Source organism: Dermochelys coriacea, chromosome 18, assembly GCF_009764565.3.
Source record: "Dermochelys coriacea isolate rDerCor1 chromosome 18, rDerCor1.pri.v4, whole genome shotgun sequence".
NCBI classification, from domain to species: Eukaryota; Metazoa; Chordata; order Testudines; family Dermochelyidae; genus Dermochelys; species Dermochelys coriacea.
In genome coordinates, this window is record NC_050085.1 from 853,008 (window position 1) to 865,869 (window position 12,862).

Here is a 12,862-nt window from a genome sequence, read left to right on the forward strand (position 1 = left end):
CTCCTGCTTAGCGAGTGCAGTTCAGTTGAGGGTGACCAGGGCTTACTCTGTACGGAAAGAGGTACTGGGGCTCAAGCAAGTTTGTTACTTTCATATCTGATGTGGGAAGCCCAGGCTCTGAACGGCCAAGCCTGGAGGTGACGGGGCTCAGCCCTGGCAAGCCCTGGCACAAATTAAGCCCTGAGGGAGACCCCCTCATTCAGGCAGGCTCTGCACAGGTCTGCTGCCCTCTACTCAGGCGATAAGGAGAACAACAGTTCACGACCCCCACATTCAAAGTGATTTGTAACCCAGCACCAGCCAAAATGAATCCCTTGGGCAGCAGGGCTCTGTGTGCCGGATACCTCGGCAGAGTAGGTGAGTCCACGTAAATGCAGTCCGGCCCCGAAGTCTCCCCCCAGCCCGGCTCATCCGGAGCCGTCAGGGAAGAGCTCAGTCAGAGCTGGCTGACAAGTCATAAGTGGAAATGATTACGTAGGCCAATGTAGCCGAAACCAATGTGCAATTGTCCTAAACAACACCCGTGTGAAGAAGCTGCTCTTTGTTCAGACTTCTCAATCCCATTTTGCTTTCTCAGGTACATACCGTGTAGGTTTTTATAATGTTTCCATTTCAATTCAAATGGCCATGGGCAGCGCTGCTAGCTGGGGGGCGGGGCCCTGGGGAAATCCGGGGAGCGGTGGGGGAAATCCCCGCGGGACCCGTTGCGGGAACAGGGCCGAGTCCCGGGCCAGGTGCAGGCGCCGGCGTGTCCGCCCCTTGGAGCGCGCCCCGCCAGGCCCAGCAGGGGGCAGTGGTGTGCGCCAGGCCCTTTGATGGGCAGCTCATCGGGGCGGGGCCGGGGCCGGGGCGGAGCCGAGGCGGGGCGGGGGCGGAGCCGAGCCGGGGCGGGGGCGGGGCCAGGGCGGAGCCGAGCGGGGGCGGGGCGGGGGCGGAGCCGAGCGGGGGCGGGGCCGGGCCGGCTAGCAGCTCCCGGGCTTTAAAGGGCCGCGCGGGACGCCCGGCTCCCTCGTAGCTGGGCCGGCCGGGCGGAGGCTCCCGGAGCCGAGGCTGGAAGTCGGCGCGTTCTGCAGCGCCGCCGTGTGGCCCCTGCAGGTAGGGCCCGGCCCTGGGGCGGCTTCTCGGCCGGCGCGGCGCGGCGCGGCGCGGCGGGGAGGCGCCTGGTTAGCAGCCGAGCCCCGCGCTCCTCATCGGCCGTTCGCTCCGCGGGGCCCCGCGCGGCTCTTGGGTGCGGGCGGCTCGAAGAGCAGAACTTGGACGGGGCCCCTGCGGCGGGCTCTGCGCCCGGGCAGCGAACGCCGAGTTCGCCGGGGCGTCGGCCCCTCGGGGGCTGGCTCTGTGCCCAGGCTTCTTCTCCGCCCTCCCCTCCCCGGGGTCCATCCCTCCTCGCCGGGACGGGGGAAGCGGTGCCCCACAGCGGGACGGGTCGGGGAATGCACGAGTCCGGGAGTCAGCAGCGGGACTACCCCGGCCAGGGGTGGGGATCGCCCCCCTCGCTCCCCCTCTGGCGGCGGCCCTCTGGGAATCTTGCAACTACAAACGACTTGCTACTGCCCCGATCTGCGGGGAGAGAGACGCCGGAGGCTTGTGGCTGTGAGCGGTGCCAGGTTGCTCCTGAAAGCCCTCGCCCAGTACTGGCGCTCCGGAGAGCTAGGGAGTTTAGTGGAAGTTCTCGTGGGCGATTCCCAGCCTGTCTGGACGCTGCTTTGATGCTGCCCGTCTCATCCCAGGGCGCTGGGCAGCCCCCCTTTGCATGGAGGAAAGGTTGGCAGTGAAGTTGGGCTGTTGGCAGGGTGTGTGATTTGCAGTTAATTCTGCTCCCAGGGGAGGCTCTGGCTCGGAGCTGCTGGAATGTGTGGGTCAGATGGGTTCACATGCCAGCCAGTGGGTTTGCAAGGAGCCGGGTGGTCCTCAGGCTTGAAGTGGGCTCCCAGAAATGCCAGGGCTGTCATTAAATCATGACAAGATTTAAGGTTGCAAAATAGCCCCCCACAGAATTGGGGCAGATGCTCCAAAGAAGCCACCCTTGGGGGAGTATGCCAGGATGCAGAAGGGAACTACCAAAGCTGGGGACTGGTGGTGCTGTGCTTGCCAGTACTAATGCACTGTGCCAGGCTCCCACCAGTAACTGATGCCCCTTAGAGCTCGCTCGCGCGCGCGCGCTCTCTCTCTCTATCTAGGGTGGGAGGCAGATTGGTGATCCAGTCCCCACAGAGACTGATTGGAGGGAGTTTGGCCCTGGGGGATGCAGGAACCGTTATTGTCAGATGCTGGCTGGAAAAGTTTCAGTCCAGCTGGAGGGCTGCGTGGAGGCCCAAGTAGGGGAGATCTCTGGGAACCCCGCTATGGGCAGGTCTGTCAGGGCTCTGGGAACAGCCAGAGCCCTCCCAAATAGTCATTCAAAGCCTGATCGTAAGGCAGGCATGGGGCTCAGGATGCCAAGGGACTAACCCTCCCCTCAGAGCTAAAGCCTCCTGAATGATCCAGGGGTCTCCTACAGCAGACAGACCTGCTCCCAGCAGACATAGCCATAAGCCAGATCTCACACTCCCACCACTCATGGCTGGCTCTTACTGGCTGACTTTTGGCAGGTTTCTGTGCTGGCTGGTTAGTACCATGAACTGCACGTATGATGGGGCCACACATTTGTCATGGGTCACGTGGGTTTGAAAGCTCTTTAGAAAAGAGTGCAATTTTCCGAGGAACTTGTCACATTGCATGCTGAGCTCTGGGAAATCTGACTGTCTCCCCCAAAGGGAGCTGCTGGATTTGGGAAACCTGGCACTTCTTTGGGTGCCTAAATGGGAGCCTGAGCACTTTGAGGCAATCTGCTTCATGCGTGCTGGATTCTAACCTTGCTCACTCCAGTGCAACTCAGTGGAGTTTTCCTTGACTTGCACCAGTGGCAGTGAGATCAAAATCTGGCCATTGAGACAAGGTTTGTTCCCTTGCATTACACAGGTTTCCCAGTTTGGTGGGATACAGTGTGTTTTCATATTGATTGTGCTGTGGTACTGTGCTAGGCCCTATATGAACATATAGAAAGAGAAGGTTTAGTCTGCAGAAGAGAAGAATGAGGGGGGATTTGATAGCTGCTTTCAGCTACCTGAAAGGGGGGTTCCAAAGAGGATGGATCTAGACTGTTCTCAGTGGTAGCAGATGACAGAACAAGGAGTAATGGTCTCAAGTTGCAGTGGGGTAGGTCTCGGTTGGATATTAGGAAAAACTTTTTCACTAGGAGGATGGTGAAGTGCTGGAAAGGGTTACCTAGGGAGGTGGTGGAATCTCCTTCCTTAAAGGTTTAAGGTCAGGCTTGACAAAGCTGTGGCTGGGATGATTTAGTTGGGGATTGGTCCTGTTTTGAGAAGGGGGTTGGACTAGATACCTCCTGAGGTCCCTTCCAACCCTGATATTCTATGATAAAGTGCCTGCACTGAAGAACTTCATAGAATCATAGAATCATATCAGGGTTGGAAGGGACCCCAGAAGGTCATCTAGTCCAACCCCCTGCTCAAAGCAGGACCAAGTCCCAGTTAAATCATCCCAGCTAGGGCTTTGTCAAGCCTGACCTTAAAAACCTCTAAGGAAGGAGATTCCACCACCTCCCTAGGTAACGCATTCCAGTGTTTCACCACCCTCTTAGTGAAAAAGTTTTTCCTAATATCCAATCTAAACCTCCCCCATTGCAACTTGAGACCATTACTCCTCGTTCTGTCATCTGCTACCATTGAGAACAGTCTAGAGCCATCCTCTTTGAAACCCCCTTTCAGGTAGTTGAAAGCAGCTATCAAATCCCCCCTCATTCTTCTCTTCTGCAGACTAAACAATCCCAGCTCCCTCAGCCTCTCCTCATAAGTCATGTGCTCTAGACCCCTAATCATTTTCGTTGCCCTTCGTTGTACTCTTTCCAATTTATCCACATCCTTCCTGTAGTGTGGGGCCCAAAACTGGACACAGTACTCCAGATGAGGCCTCACCAGTGTCGAATAGAGGGGAACGATCACGTCCCTCGATCTGCTCGCTATGCCCCTACTTATACAACCCAAAATGCCATTGGCCTTCTTGGCAACAAGGGCACACTGCTGACTCATATCCAGCTTCTCGTCCACTGTCACCCCTAGGTCCTTTTCCGCAGAACTGCTGCCGAGCCATTCGGTCCCTAGTCTGTAGCGGTGCATTGGATTCTTCCATCCTAAGTGCAGGACCCTGCATTTATCCTTATTGAACCTCATTAGATTTCTTTTGGCCCAATCCTCCAATTTGTCTAGGTCCTTCTGTATCCTATCCCTCCCCTCCAGCGTATCTACCACTCCTCCCAGTTTAGTATCATCCGCAAATTTGCTGAGAGTGCAATCCACACCATCCTCCAGATCATTTATGAAGATATTGAACAAAACGGGCCCCAGGACCGACCCCTGGGGCACTCCACTTGACACCGGCTGCCAACTAGACATGGAGCCATTGATCACTACCCGTTGAGCCCGACAATCTAGCCAGCTTTCTACCCACCTTATAGTGCATAACTTCCAGTATAAGTTGTTAATGTCGGCGGTGTCGTTCCCAGCAGCCAACCATGGAAGTGCAGGTCACATCCCTTTCTGGACCCCTTTACCTGGAAAGGTGCTTGTGCTGTCAGGCTGTGGAGGTAGGAGGCCTGATTCTGATCTTGCCCTGCTGGGAGCCTGTTGACTTCAAGGGACTGACTTCTGACTAGCATTGCTCTCGGCAGCAGAACAGCCCATCTCTAACTGTTCCACCAGCAACGCAGCTTGACAGTCTTCGGCGGGCAGTGCACCATGCATTTTCTTGGTGATGGCTGGGTTATTTCATCTGGACTGTGTGTGGCACTGGGAGGAGGGGACCACTCTGCACTGGCCTTTGTGGGCAGTTAATTTAACGTGAGGCTGCGTTGAATCTGCACAAGGCACCAGATGCTGCAGGGGCCTGTGCATTTTAAAACAATCAATGAATCGAATCGAATTAAATTAAGAGCTGAGGTGGGAGGAGCTTGTTTCTAAAAATGACCTGACCTGACCCCCAAAATTTGTTTCTGAAACTCTGCTCCTCAGCCATTCTAAGTGTAAGTTAGAGCCACCTGGAGACCAGGAGGCTGCAATGCCTTTCAGCACCACGTCACACAGGAGCTGATCCAAAGTGGGTCCAGGGGATCTCTGCCCTGTTCTGCAGCTCTGTGCTCAGACTGTCTAGTGTGGGGTACAGCTGCTGCTGTAGGATCAGTCAGCAATAGCTTCTCCATTCCAGTGCTGGGTGGGTTCCCATTCTGCCCAGCTTTGCCAGGGCACCTCAGCCCCAACTGGCTTCCCACACCTCCCCAGCTCTGCCAATGCTCTTAGTTCCTGAGCTGCAGCCCTCCAGCTCCAGTCCTAACCTCCCATCTCCACCCCAGCTTTGCTGAATCACCTTAGTTTTATGTGAAAACTCTCCAGGTGTGGTGGGTTTTTAGCATAATGTTAGTTTCTCTTGGAAACCAGCCAGGAGGGGAAACCCTATATGCCATGTCTTCCTTGCTTCCTGGTGATAGAGAGCACCCATGGTTTGCCATTCAGGGGCTCCCAGACCATCTGGAGATAAGGTTCTTCCAAGGTCCCTGAGCTGACGGCGGCCACGTGAGCCATGGGACCTTATCAGCCAGGATCAGAAGGTGCTGGAGCAACATGCAGATCCTCATCTTGAGGTGGGGTGGGGGTACCCCTGTCTGGAGGGGTCTCATTCTGCTCCCTTCAGCCACACTGAGTCCCATGTTTGTCCATTGGTGAGGATGATGCAAGGGTAGGGGGGGGGGGGAGGGTTTTGTGCAGCAACAGGTGGTCCAGAGGATGCCCTGATCTGGAGGACACTGGGACTTCAAGAGTTGTGTTTGCCTCCCAAAATTCCCTGTGCAGCTGCCACTGGAAATGGAGGTATTCAGTGTTGCTGTTAAACCGTTGCCAAGTTCCGAACCAGAGGTGGTTGTGTTTCGGTGCTGGGCAAAGTGATCTGCATCTAGCCAACCATATAGCTGTAACGTATCCTCCCTTTGGGATGAAAAGCACTAGAACAAATGTGCAAAGAGAAGCAACAATCCAGAGGTCTCATTATGGAAGGAAGGGAATACAATTTTATCTCAAAGAAGAGACTGGTTGGTTTGTTTCTGTCCTTGCTATATCACCCATGTGGGCTGGAGCAGTTACAATAATCCTGTATAACTTGGTGTTTCTCTAGCAATCGGCAAAAAGCAGAAACCCTGCTAGGAAGGTGCCAACTTCCTGCTGCCCATGGCATCCCCAAACACCACTGGCATGATGTGCTCATGCCTCTGAAACATGTCAGCTTCAGGAAGAGCTGTGTTCACAAGCACATGGTTAAAGAACCCAAGCAGTGTAGTTAGGATCCAGTTTTCCAAACCAGGAGGGTGCTTTGGATGCACACACTGCTTTAAACTGAATGGCAAATGCAAGATCTTTCGGGGCCCTGAAGCCTGCATCATACGAGTTGTTCAAAAGGAAATAAATAGCCTTCTCCTGCCAGAAATGTTTTCAGTTTCCTTGGAGCTGTGCTGCTGTAGTGTTTGTGGTGGAGATGCTCTAGCTCACAGGAGAGAGCTTGCCTGTCTGCTTAACTCCTGCCTCTGTGAGAGGCAGTAGCTCTGCTGGCAGGAGAAGCTTTCCTGCTGCAGTAGTGCTGACTACACTGGCAGCTAGATTTGTGTAACTTATGTCGCTAAGGGGGGTGGATTAGTCACATCCTGACTGTTGCAAGTTGTACTGAAGTAACCTGTAGAGTAGCCACGGTCTTAGTGAATCAGTCACTTAGCTGGCAGTCAGAGGGGCAGGGCATGGAAGCACAGCTCCTTGGGCTGAGCACTAGGAGCCTTTGGTTTGATGGTGCTGGCTCCCCACTTCCAGGATCTGCATCCCCAGTCTGTGAGGCAGGAGGGGAAGGGAGGAAAGCAGCCCTGCTGCTGAGGCAAGAACAGGACAGACACTGCCCCTGAGTTTTGTAGGAAAAATAAAACGTCTCCTTGGATATTAGGAAAAACTTTTCACTAGGAGGGTGGTGAAGCACTGGAATGGGTTACCTAGGGAGGTGGTGGAATCTCCTTCCTTAGAAGTTTTTAAGGTCAGGCTTGACAAAGCCCTGGCTGGGATGATTTAGTTGGGGATTGGTCCTGTTTTGAGCAGGGGGTTGGACTAGATGACCTCCTGAGGTCCCTTCCAACCCTGATATTCTATGATTGCCAAGCAGTACCAGTGTTAGGTATGGAAACAGCATGTTTGTGCAGTGCTATATGTTCCTGGGCATCAGCTACTGGGGTCTCCTTTAGTAGCTAGTTACATATGCTGACGTCCCTGCTATAGAGGGCTCCTGTAGCATAGTTTCTTGACTAGAACTCTGTTCAAGCATTAGCAAATGCAGCGAGTGCAGTGCAAGGTGAGCATCTGTGTTCAGGTCAACTAGCTGGGGTGGTTAGACACAAGGAGGAATGTGTATACAGTTGAGTGCTGCACTTGCTCTTGGGGGTGTGTGTGGGTTTTTTTGTTTTTTTGTTTTTCTTTCAGAACAGTGCTTAGGATCTGAATCCTCTCTCTGCTCCCTGTGCTGGGGTAGCAGCCATGTTAGTCTGTATTCACAAAAAGAACAGGAGTACTTGTGTCACCTTTAGAGACTAATCAATTTATTTGAGCATAAGCTTTCGTGAGCTACAGCTCACTTCATCAGATGCATTCAGTGGAAAATACAGTGGGGAGATTTTATATACACAGAGAACATGAAACAATGGGTGTTACCATACACACTGTAAGGAGAGTGATCAGGTAAGGTGAACTATTACCGTATGGGGGGTGTGTGTGTGTGTGACCTTTTGTAGTGGTGATCAAGGTGGGCCATTTCCAACAGTTCACAAGAACATGTGAGGAACTGTGTGTGGGGGAGGGGAATAAACATGGGGAAATAGTTTTTTATTTTGTGTAATGATACATTCACTCCCAGTCTCTATTCAAGCCTAAGTTAACTGTAGCTCATGAAAGCTTATGCTCAAATAAATTTGTTAGTCTCTAAAGTGCCCCAATTCCTCCTGTTCTTTGTGCTGGGGTAGTCACTCTGGGGCACTGTGGGGCAAATCCAGGGATGCGTATTGGTGTCCATCCAGCTCCTAGGGACGCCCACATTTCCTAGGGTCTCTAATCACCACTGCCTGGCCTGCATGTGCTCAGGGCGGGAGCTATTTGGCCTCCACTGTTAATCAGCTTCTCTTTACCTGCCCCGGACGCTGTCCCCAGGTCAGGAGCAATTGTGCAGCACTGACTAGGTTATTTCTTGCTCTAGAGAGAGGCAGCAGCTGCAGAGATGGCTCAGTGGAGCATACTTCCAGTGTGACTGGACAAAATGGGCCAAGGGAGGGTTTTGCAGGTGCATCTGCAGCGATATGCCCTGTGATTGCTAAAGCAACAGGAAACCCTTCAGCATTAGCAAGCAGCCTCTAGTGCAATCTCTGCCAAGCTGTTGCGCTGACCCAGTGTAATGGTAGGAAATGCTGGAACTCCCCGCAAACCCTGGCTTCTGAGCAGGGCTTGGCGCAGCTTGGCTGCATGTGTCCCTGAATAGGGAAGGATGAACTGGCGTGACACTTGGCTGCAATGGCTTCCTGCCTGTGAAGGAGTGGGATTTACTTGTGTGCTGAGTTGACCCAAGCACATGGGGGGTTTTCTAAGTAACTCTTCTTCCTGAGCTTTGGGGACAGTGACTGGGGTGAGGGTGATGGAACAGGATTTGAGGACCATTGTGATGGCAGAGGGAGAAGCAGAGCCGAATTGCAGAGCAGCCCTGCTGAGACGCTTGGGTGGTATTTGTGACTGCTCTGCTCCAGTGCCCTGTGGGCCTGCACATATCACCGGTGATGAAGGCATGTCCACATCCATACGGCCTGCACAGAGCTGGCTTGGCTAGCCCAGTGCTTTCTGTACCACAACTCTTCCATGTTTCCATCCCCCTCTGGCGCAGGATCAGAGCAGAAATTGCCCTGGAAGGGAGAGGACAGAGTGGAAGTTGTGGGTGGGGCTGGGGTTGGCCAAAGAAGGGCTTCTCCTAAAGGCCACTGCAACAGGAGTATAAGTTACCATGGCCTGTGCCAGGGGCCACCACAGCCCCCAAATAGGGGAGACACAAATTGCCCTGTACCTGGCCTGTGCAGAGCTCTGTGCCCCAACATGGGAGGAATCCCACTGCCTAAGCACATGTCATGGGGAGGGCAGGGGGTGTTGCATTGCTCAGACCCATTGCCATTACTACGATCCATTTGTAAGTAGTTCAATGGCCTGAAATGTGGGGGAGATACAGAGGCAACATGGTGGTAAGAGCGCTGGTGCCATCTGCACTAGTGCTTGCAGCTGTGGGAGAATTTCAGAGAATCCTGCCTGTGGGCAAAGGCCTGGAGATTAAAGAGAAGAGTCTCCATGGCCTAACCCTTCACTTGGCATGTGTTGAGGCTGCTGCCAAAGCAGCCTGGGATTTGTGAGGGTTTCCTCTTTGAAGGAAATTAACCTCTACAAGTGAAGGCTGGTAGAATGTGACCCACATAATTATTACAAGTGTATCAGGCAACTGCTGACTTCCTGGTGAAGGCAGTAATGCCATGTGGGCACAGGCTGTAGAAGACCCATCTACCCCACTGTAACCTTTAAAGATGTAATATTGACTGATAGTTGCACGTCACTCTCACTTGTGATTGTTACAGTAATACCAGACACTGCAGAACAGGGAAGTACTGGAGAGAAAATGTGTTTTTTGTTTAAAGTAGTTTACATAAAGTCTCTCATTCTTTCCATGCAGTTAATCAGTGTCCTCTGGGGCTTTGTCTAAAAGTTTGCAGGATGTTGGCATGGGTAAAGTGGTACAGCAGAGCCACACCAGAATCATGCAGCTTTTGTGTTTAGACAAAGCCCTACAGAGGACACTGACTAACTGCAAGGGAAAGAGTGAAACTGACTACAAAAATCACCCCCCCCCAATGAGTCATATGGGTACAAAATCTGTTTGTGGACCAAACCTTGATTGGGTGGGATTTCACACTGCAGCAGGGGAGAGAATTCTATGCTTAAAATGGGAAGGTGGGATTGGGAACCACAAACATTGACAGAGGTTCTGGGGCAGCAGTATTGCCCAAGCATTTAAAGATTTCAAGTCCCCTCATCTGCCCCCCATTCCCAAATGCAATTGTTTTAAAAATCATGAGGTTGTGTTTGTTTGCAGGGGGGAGTCTTTTTATTGAGCTTCTGGTTTCTGAGCCGTTAGACACGTTTTCAAGCTTTTCTTGGCCACCACAAAAACTAGAAACTTTAGGAAGCTGAGATTCTCACATTTGCTGCTTGGTGGTCTGTGGGTAAGGCTCCTAATGCCAACAGTCAGGTAGTTCCACCAAGAAGGTGGAAGGGGAAATTATAAGACCTTTTAATTTTGGATGAAATTCTCTGTCCTGTGTCATGTAGGAGGTCAGACTAGATGGGTAGGGCAGCACATGCTTTAAAGCAAAACAGGATTTAACCCAGTCCCAGCTATGCAAGCAAGGGTGGGTTCAAAGAACATGCCTGAGGCTCTTGTGTATGGCTGGTAAGAGGGTCTGGGCAAAAACACACCCAAATGATGGGTAGACCTACAAAGTAGACATAACCATAATGGGACCATTATGAATCTGTCTACCTTATGAGCTAGGGGTGTGATTCTTTTTTCCCCTCCCTTTTCTGCTCCTGTACATATTTGCGCTAACACTCCTCAAGCTAGCATGAATGTAAATAGCAGCATAGCTGCAGTAGCAAGCATAGTGTTGTACTCGCCATGGCTAACCCTGCCTCTGCTGCCACTACCCATGCGACTGCAGCTGCCTTGCTAGTTATCTCCTGCTAACATGAGTGTAGTGTGATCCTGAGAATCGCATCCTTAGCTCTTAGCGTACATGTAGCCTGTGGCTCCAGGAGTTGGAAACTTAAGAAAAACACCCCAAATTGCAAGAGTTGGCAACAACCGAACACTGGAAGCTAGCCAGATTTCAAGTTGCTTGTGCTTTACCTCTGCTCACAGAGCCCTGGGATCATTCTTCAGAAGAGTTCAGCACTCAACGTGCAGAGCCTTCTTGCAGACCTGGCCCCAAGAGTCATGCTGGGGGCTGAATGCTTGAACATAGGGCCCCGAGTTCCTTTGACAGCTTGGTTCCTGCTGCATTGACTCTGTCAACACTGGCCATTGTCTAGCTGGTTACAAATAATTGCAACTGATCTGGGTGAGACTCTCTGGCAGGAGGTCAGATTAGATGACTGCAGCTGGCCTTGAATCCAACTGCATGAAGCATATGGGGAGAGGGTTGAGTTTTGGGGGCATGGGCTCCTGGGGGGCAGGGATTGTATGGGCCTGTAGACTCCCTCCTCCTTTTCAGCTTCTTCCATTAAGTCTCCTCTTCCCATCAGCCTTGCAGGTGGTGACAGAGTATCGGACCAACACACTGAGGAGGTGACACTCAGTGCATATCCTCACAATCCAATCTGAGCGTAAGCCTTAATTACCCTCTTTGCCAACAGCCTGCCTCACCCTAACCCCATCACCTCCAGAATGCCCGAGGAAGGTGCTGAGCTCCGTGCAACAGCTGATCTTTGGCTGAGGGAGGATCTAGGGAAATGTGTGTGGCCAGCTGTGAGGGCCGGGATGTGAAGGATCTCCCCAAACGGGTCCCTGTTTCGAGGTATGCTTTCCATGTACATCTACATAAAAAAGATTTCACTGTTTTCTGGCAATGAGAAGGATCCAACAGGACTCCTGCTGTAGGGGAGACACTCCCATGAAGAATATTTGATTCCCAGGCTAGTTTGATGCTAGCACAGAAGTTTGGAGTGTTGGGTGACTAGCACAGAGACGATTCTGAGGTGGCAGAGGATAGCTTAGGCAGAGCTGAAAAGGAAGCTATTATCTAATTAGCAGTTTCAATGGAAGTGTATGTGCTCTCATCAGTGTGTCATGCGTTAGACTTCCTCTGAGCTGACCCAAGGATTCCTTTTCCCCTGTTATGTAAAAAAGGGAACATTTGCATACAGCCTCAGGTCAAGTTCATTAGAAGACACTTACCTCCCTGGCCTGGCTCTCTGAGCAAACCCAGTCTTTTTGCATATCAGTTGTTCACTTCCCTGCCTCAGAAAGTTTGCTGGGCTGTTCTTTCCTGGAGCGGGAGTTTGCATGTTTCCTTGAGGCCACATTAACATACAGGAATTAAATTCAAAACCACATACATGCATCAAATATCATAACTTCAGACTACCGCCAGCATGTCCAAAGATGGTCTAGTGATGGTGCCCTTTATTAAGGGGGGGAACTCCCAGTTTACAAGTGTGCAAAAAACCCCCCAAAAAACAAAAAACAACCCTGCACTTTATTTTATAAATTTATAAAAATATCCTAGCCTTTGCTTCCTGTATACCCCTCCCTGCTTTTCCTTCCTCCTGAAGGCTGTGGATAAAGATCTGGAGTGCACGAAGGAGGACCAGATTACTGCAGTGAGTTGCTGAGCTTGTAGCTCTTCCTCCCAGGATCCCTAGAAGTACTCCTGGGGGCATTCTGGCCCTCCAAAATTTTAAAATTTGGCAATTTTATTTGTCAAAATAACACTACATAATCAGGACCATTTCAATTTTGATTTATTTCAAAATACCTGTAAGCAAGTATGTCTGTCACAATTCAGACAAACACACAAATTCCCCGACGAATAGAGTTAAAGAACCCCCTGTGACAACCCAGTTCCTCTTTCTCTGTCCCTTCCCCTCCCTATAGCCCAGGTGGGGGACCAGACACCCACAACCTCCCACCCCTTCCCCAGAGCCCACTT

At 51.8% G+C, this 12,862-nt stretch overlaps 1 protein-coding gene across 2 annotated transcripts in view; it reads left to right on the top strand.

The window, feature by feature from the left end:
* Positions 1 to 933: 933 nt before the first annotated feature.
* ALPL (alkaline phosphatase, biomineralization associated) overlaps positions 934 to 12,862 on the top strand; it is a 90,511-nt gene continuing 78,582 nt past the window's right edge. Inside the window, exons 1-2 of one of the 2 annotated variants that reach the window (XM_038376930.2) lie at positions 1,014 to 1,095; positions 11,568 to 11,728. The gene's annotated coding sequence lies outside the window, so the exon portion shown is untranslated. Of the gene's footprint in view, positions 1,096 to 11,567; positions 11,729 to 12,862 lie in introns of both variants that reach the window. The other variant, XM_038376929.1, reaches the window with a different exon arrangement.